The following is a 7,083-nucleotide window of genomic DNA, read 5'->3' as shown; positions in this document are numbered from 1 at the left end:
CTCCAGCTTTTCCGGGAGAAGAGAAAGTTGCTGTATTCTTTAGCCTGGGGCCATATCTCTCCAATCTCTGCCTCTTTCTCTGTGGGTGTTTCTCACCACTCCCTCCGCTTGTCTCTTATAAGGACACTTGTGGTTGCATTTAGGTTCCACCTGAGTAATACAAGATAACCCCCCCCCATCTCAAGATCCTTAACTCAATCACATTTGCAAAGACCCCCTTTCCAAATAGTGTAACATGTACAAATTCCAGGGATTAGGACCTAATTATCTTTAGGGGCCATTTTCCGGCCTAACGCAGGTACTAAACATTTTTCAGGTCTGGGCTTTTCCGTGCTGTAAAAGTTACCCAGGCTTCATCATCCTTCCCTATATACATCCTGTAGCTGACCTTTTTGTCTTTCATTCAAAATCCTAGTGTGGATAAAATGTTTCTGGAGGGAGGGGGGACAGGTTGCTGGATTTGGTAATGCTAGTTCTGTTTTTTAATGAGCAAGATTGAACTCATAATTTTTCTTTCTTTTTCTAGCTTGATTAAAATGTGCATTTTCTACGCTGTCACAGAAAAATACAACCATGATTTATATTTTCACAATTTATGTGGTTGATTTCATGGTTCCCTCATGAGAAAAAACTTTTTTTTAGTCTCTTGAAAGCACTAGGACTCTTGCCTCCTGACTCTACCTCTTACCCTGTAAGGTTGTAGTCCCCCAGAGAAGTGTCAAACTTGAACATTTACTTGTGAAGAGATTCAGAGTGAGTTGCCTAACCTGTCTGAACCTTAATTTCCTGATCAAAAAATGGAATTGACAGGGGCGCCTGGGTGGCTCAGGTCATGATCCCAGGGTCCTGGGATCGAGCCCCACATCAGGCTCCCTGCTCCGCGGGAAGCCTGCTTCTCCCTCTCCCACTCCCCCTACTTGTGTTCCCTCTCTCGCTGTCTCTCTCTCTGTCAAATAAATAAATAAAATCTTTAAAGAAAATGGAATTGACAATGCCATAAAAGATTTCTGGGGATTAAATGGGAAAAAAGGGAAATTTCTCAGCACAATGACTGGCACATATTAATTTCTTAATGAATATTTTCTTCCCTGCCCCCCTATTTCTCTTTAAAAACAAGGAGGGGTGTATTTATTAGTTCCATTTATTGAGCATCTGCCCCTATTTTTTCCCACGTTTCTTCCTTTTTAAGCTTCTATTTAAATTCCAATTAGTTAACATACAATGTTCTATTAATTTCAGGTGTACAATATTGTGATTCAACAGTCCTATACAACACCCAGTGCTCATCACAAGTGCGCTCCGTAATCCTCATTACCTACTTCACCCATCCCCACACCCACCTCCCCTCTGGTAACCAGTTTGTTCTCTATAGTTAAGAGTCTGTGTCTTGGTTTGTATCTCTCTCTTTTTTTTCCCTTTGCTCATTTGTTTTATTTCTTAAATTCTACATATGAGTGAAAACATATGGTATTTGTCTTTCTCTGCCTTATTTTGCTTAGCCTAATACTCTCTAGCTCCATCCATGTTGTCACAAATGGCAAGATTTCATTCTTTGTTATGGCTGAGTAATATCATATATATATGTAATATCATATATATATATATATATATATATCATGCAGAAGCTTTTTTAAAAAAGATTTTATTTATTTGAGAGAGAGAGCATGCGCACCAGCAGGGGCAGGGGGCAGAGGGAGAGGAAGAAGCAGACTCCCCGCTGAGCAGGGAGCCCTATGTGGGACTTGATCCCAGGACCCCAAGATCACCACCTGAGTCGAAGGCAGACGCTTAACCAACTGAGCCACCCAAGCGCCCTCGTGTAGAAGCTTTTTATTTTGATGTAGTTCCAGTATTTTATTTTTGCTTTTGTTTTCCTTGTCTCAGGAGACATATCTAGAAAGAAGTTGCTATGGCTAATGTCAAAGAAGTCACTGCCTGGGGCATCTGGCTGGCTCAGTTGGTAGAGCATGTGATTCTTGTTCTTGGAGTCATGAGTTCAAGCCCCGCACTGGGCATAGAGTCTACTCAAAAAAAAAAAAAAAAAGTTACTGCCTGTAATCCATTTTGAATTTATTTTTGTGTGTGGTGTAAGAAAGTGGTCCAGTTTCATTCTTTTGCATGTTGCTGTCCAGTTTTCCCAACACCATTTGTTGAGGAGATGTTCTTTTTCCCATTGGATATTCTCTCCTACTTTGTCGAAGATTAGGTGACCATATAGTTGTGGGTTCATTTCTCGGTTTTCCATTCTGTTCCATTGATCTACATGTCTGTTTTGTGCCAGTACCATACTGTTTTGATTACTACAGCTTTGTAACACAACTTGAAGTCTGGAATTGTGATGCCTCCAGCTTTGCTTTTCTTTTCCAAGATTGCTTTGGCTATTTGGGGTGTTTTCTGTAAACCACATAAATTGTGAAAATATAAATCATGGTTGTATTTTTCTGTGACAGTGTAGAAAATGCACATTTTAATCAAGCTAGAAAAAGAAAGAAAAATTGTGAGTAGTTAAATCAAACTTTCTAGAGTTTGTTCTAGCTCTGTGAAAAATGCCTTTGGTATTTTGATAGGGATTGCATTAATGTGTAGATTGCTTTGGGTAGTACAGACATTTTAGCAATATTTGTTCTTCCAATCCATGAGCATGGAATGTCTTTCCATTTCTTTGTGTCATCTTCAATTTCTTTCATCAATGTTTTATAGTTTTTAGAATACAGGTCTTTCACCTCTTTGATTAGGTTTATTCCTAGGTATTTTATTATTTTTGATGCAGTTATAAGTGGGATTGTTTTCTTAATTTCTTAATTTCTCTTTCTGCTGCTTCATTATTGATGTATAGAAATGCACCAGATTTCTGTAGATTGATTTTGTATCCTGTGACTTTACTGAATTTGTTTATCAGTTCTAGCAGTTTTTTGGGGAGTCTTTCAGGCATTCTATATATAGTATCAGAACATCTGCCCTTATTAATCCAAGGTGTTATAGGCAATAATTTCTGCCTTCAAGAGTTTGATGGACAGTACATGGCATACAATGAAAATTCCGAAGTAGTCAGGCCACAGTCCTTTCCTTTGAAGTGCTTGCAATTTTGATAAAAAGGAAAGATATCTATTGGAGAATGCCTGGAATCATAGAATGTCAAGTCTTCTTGTGGGTGAATAGATTTTGAGGATGCTCAGATTGTATCAGTCCCCAAGGTGAATGTTCTTGGTCTCCGTGCCAAGCAGAATGAGCTTTGGACTAGTGGACAAAAGCCCTTGGTTCTATTACTGGTTTAGCTATCATTTCTGTGTGATCTTGGGTAAGTTGTTTTCCCCTGTGGGGATTCAGTTTCCGTATCTGGATAGTGAGAGAATGATTCATGCAGAGTTACTGCAAAAAAATTGGAAAACAGAATTCCACACATATCAACTGCAGAATTTTCCCCCAGGAACAATCATAAAGCCAAATAAAACTATAGGACGACACTCCAAATTAAATTTGACTATTTTCTATCTGAATAATAACCATAATAATGCTAATAAGAAAATGGCCAAAATATATTGATAATAGCAAGTATTTATATAGCAATTTACTATGTTCCAGGCACTGTTCTTAGTACTTTACATGTATCAACACCGTTAATCCTCACCACAACCCTCTGAGACAGTATTATTATCATCATTTTACAGATTTAAAAGAAATAGAAGCACAGGTTTTAAAAATTGAATGAGTGGTAGAGCCAAGATTTGGCGCCAGTCTATGATGAAATTAATGACAAATGTATAGACAAAAGGCCAATACAGAATTTAAAAAGTAGAGATTTGATTGACTTCTGCAATGTCCTCTGGCTTTAGCTGCATATGAGTCTACATTCAACATTCCCTTTCTTTTTGCTGGAAAGTCAGGGTAAGAAGTTCAATTCCCTGAAGCTGGAAGTCAAGGCACTTTAGTTCTCTTTTGGGCTGGTTCTCTTGGCTACTTTTAGCAAGGAAGTATCTGGGAATTCCCTTTCTAGCAGCTGGGGGCCATGTGGTTCAAGCGGATTCAACCAACTCCCAGAGCAGAGCTTGTATGCTACATATTTTGGGACTGCCAAGAAATAACTAGTTTATCTCTGGGAAAGTTTCCATCTGTTGCTTTGTAGAAATGTTTGAATTTCCACCGTCTCCAGCACGTCCATGCATTTAGAACAATGATCCTTGGTCAGAGCCCCAGAACGTGTTTTATAATGCTCCTGTTCCAAGTGAACTTGGACCTATGGCAATCTGCCTAGAGAAATCTAGCCATCCTGGGTGTATTTAGGCAAAAGTATAGAATCAAGAAGTGACCAGAGATGGTCTCATAATCTGGTCAGTCCCAGGTCCTGGGCCAGATTAAAATCTTTGAGAGCTCAAGCCTTGAAAATGGTGTCCATCCCTCACGTGCAATTTAAAACAAAAATAATCCTATACTATAAAATTAATGGAGGCAGTAGGCAAAAGGTGGAAATGATGCAAGTGTCCTCTGATCCACAAATGGATAAACAACATGTGATACACATACAATGGAATATTATTCACCCTTTAAAAGGAAGGAAGTTCTGACACATGCTATAACATAGATGAACCTTGAGGACATTATGCTAAGTTAAATAAGCCAGCCACAAAAGAACAAATATTGCATGATCCCACCTATATGAGGCACCTAGAGTAGTCAAATGCGTAGAGACAGAAAGTAGAAGGGTCGTTGCCAGGGGCTTGGGTTGAGGGAAATGGGTTATTGTTTAACAGGTACAGAGTTTCAGTTCTTTAAGATGAAGAGTCCTGGATGGTGGTAATGGTTGCACAACGTGACTGTACTTAACACCACTGAACTGTACATTAAAATGGTTAAATAGTAGATCCTATGTGATATGTATTTTATCACAATTTCTTAAACTAAAAAAATGGAAAAAATAAATGGGTAGTGGTTCAACACATTTCTGATTTTTTCCATGGTGTCTACTTCACTGCCTTTCAGAAACATCCAGTTCTTTCAAAGAAAATATGTCCTTATGGGGGTGGGGGTGCCTCCTCTGCTGATGTCCAAAGCAGACACTCCCCTCTGCCTATTTGGTGATACGGAATTAGCCAGATAACACCCCGGGTTGAGGGAGGGAAGAGCATAGGTATCCTGCAGGGTTCCCCCCTCAGCCAACTTGCCCCGTAGGGCCCCAAACTCTGCTGTTGGAAAGAAGGAAAAAGTCTAATCAAATGAAAATCCTTTCAGCAAACATTTATTGAGAACCTTACTAACAACAGTTAGTACCTATTAAATTAAACTTATTAGTGTTAAGAAAAACTATCCTGAAACATGTTACTAAAATAAAAAGATGACTGTGTGACCTTTCTTTTTTTGTTTAAGATTTTATTTTTAAGTAATCTCTACACCCAATGTGGGGCTCAAACTCACAACCCAGAGGAGATCAAGAGTTGCGTGCTTTACTCACTGAGCCAGCCAGCCGCCCCTGTGTGACCTTTTAATGTCATAATAAAGCATTGACTGGCAAGTCTACTTAAGAGTCATCTGCTTCTAAAGAAAAGTTTAACATTATTTACACAACTGGTTAGTGCCCAAACATTTTACAATTCTGTAAAATGATAAACTGTGATGATTTCCTTTTCTGTCTGTAGTGAAGACATCCCAAAGGTTATGGTTTTATTACCCTTTAAGACATTAATCCATTTTGTATATAATTTAGCAATCTCATTTTTTCAATGTTTTCCTTTTTCATTGACTATAAAAACTTCAGTTTTTATATTCTATTTTGAACTGGCTTTGTCATCCTGCTAGTCCCTTTATTAATGGGCTAAATGAAACTTTGACCCATGCTCACTGTTTATTTGTATGAGAATGATGTTTTTAACATACTGAGAATTATCCTTGACACTAAATATAAGATCTGCGATTAAGCAATTCACAGGCCCATGATACCCCTTTGAGATAATTTCTATTTTATCCCCATTTTCCAGATGAGAAATCTGAGGCACAAAAGATAATTTCCTTTTTAAAGAAGATTTATTTATTTATTTAAAAGATTTATTTATTTATTTATTTATTTATTTATTTATTTGAGGGGGAGAGAGAGGGAGAGGGTGGGGGGAGGGGCAGAGGGAGAGAATCTCAAGCAGACTTCCTGCTCAGCCGGAAGCTGATGTGAGGCTGGATCTCAGGACCCTGATATCATGACCTGAGGCAAAATCAAGAGTCAAGCTCTTAACTGACTGAGCCACCCAGGCACCCCAAAAAAGATTAGGTAATTTTCTAAGGGCCAATTATGTGCCAGGCATTTTGTGAGGCACAATTTTCTTTCCTTCCCTGGATGTCCTATTTATTTGTTCATTCACCCAATAAACATCTATTGACCACTTACTATGTGCCAAGTACTCTGCTAGCCTGGTGATGCAGAAATGTTAAAACACATTCCCTGCCCTCCTACAGCTTTTGGTGTGGAGGATAGATGCTTAAACAGACAATTATCATGGAAATAATTAAGGGCTATGAAGAGCGAAAAGAGAGGGCTATGGTAGAACAGCAGGAATATCCAACTCAAACTTGTGGGTATGAAGTTAGGGAAGGCTTCCCAGAGGGGTGCCTGGGTGGCTCAGTTGGTTAAGCGTCTGCCTTCAGCTCAGGTCATGATCCCGGGGTCCTGGGATCGAGTCCCGCATCGGGCTCCTTGCTCAGTGGGGATCCTGCTTCTCCCACTCCCCAACCCCCCACTCCTGCTCTCTCTCACTAACTCTCTCTCAAATAAATAAATTAATTAAATCTTAAAAAAAAAAAAGACTTCCTGGAGTAGGGTGGCATCTACTCTAATAGGTGTTGGGGGGCCAAAGAAGGAGGTAAGAATCACCTCAAGATAAAGTCTCAATTCCTTAATATAGCAGGAAAGACTCTTCATCAGACTCCTGCCTCCCTCTTCACATCACATCTGCCTCCCCAACACTTGTTCTGTTTTGGCCATCCTTAAGTACTACCAATGTCTCAAGCCTATTATATTATTTCTTCTTTCTTTCTTTCTTTCTTTCTTTTTCTTTCTTTCTTTCTTTCTTTCTTTCTTTCTTTCTTTCTTTCTTTCTTTCT

The 7,083-nt window shown here is 39.0% G+C and overlaps 1 protein-coding gene across 1 annotated transcript in view; it reads right to left on the bottom strand.

The window, feature by feature from the left end:
* Positions 1-2,999: 2,999 nt before the first annotated feature.
* The window catches only part of MMP24OS (MMP24 opposite strand), an 85,509-nt gene continuing 81,425 nt past the window's right edge, over positions 3,000-7,083 (bottom strand). The window contains exon 4 of the mRNA XM_032419389.1: positions 3,000-3,369. The gene's annotated coding sequence lies outside the window, so the exon portion shown is untranslated. The remainder of the gene's footprint in view (positions 3,370-7,083) is intronic.

This window comes from Phoca vitulina, unplaced genomic scaffold, assembly GCF_004348235.1.
Source record: "Phoca vitulina isolate PV1807 unplaced genomic scaffold, GSC_HSeal_1.0 scaffold22, whole genome shotgun sequence".
Taxonomy (NCBI): Eukaryota; Metazoa; Chordata; class Mammalia; order Carnivora; family Phocidae; genus Phoca; species Phoca vitulina.
This window is presented reverse-complemented; position numbering and strand designations above follow the sequence as displayed.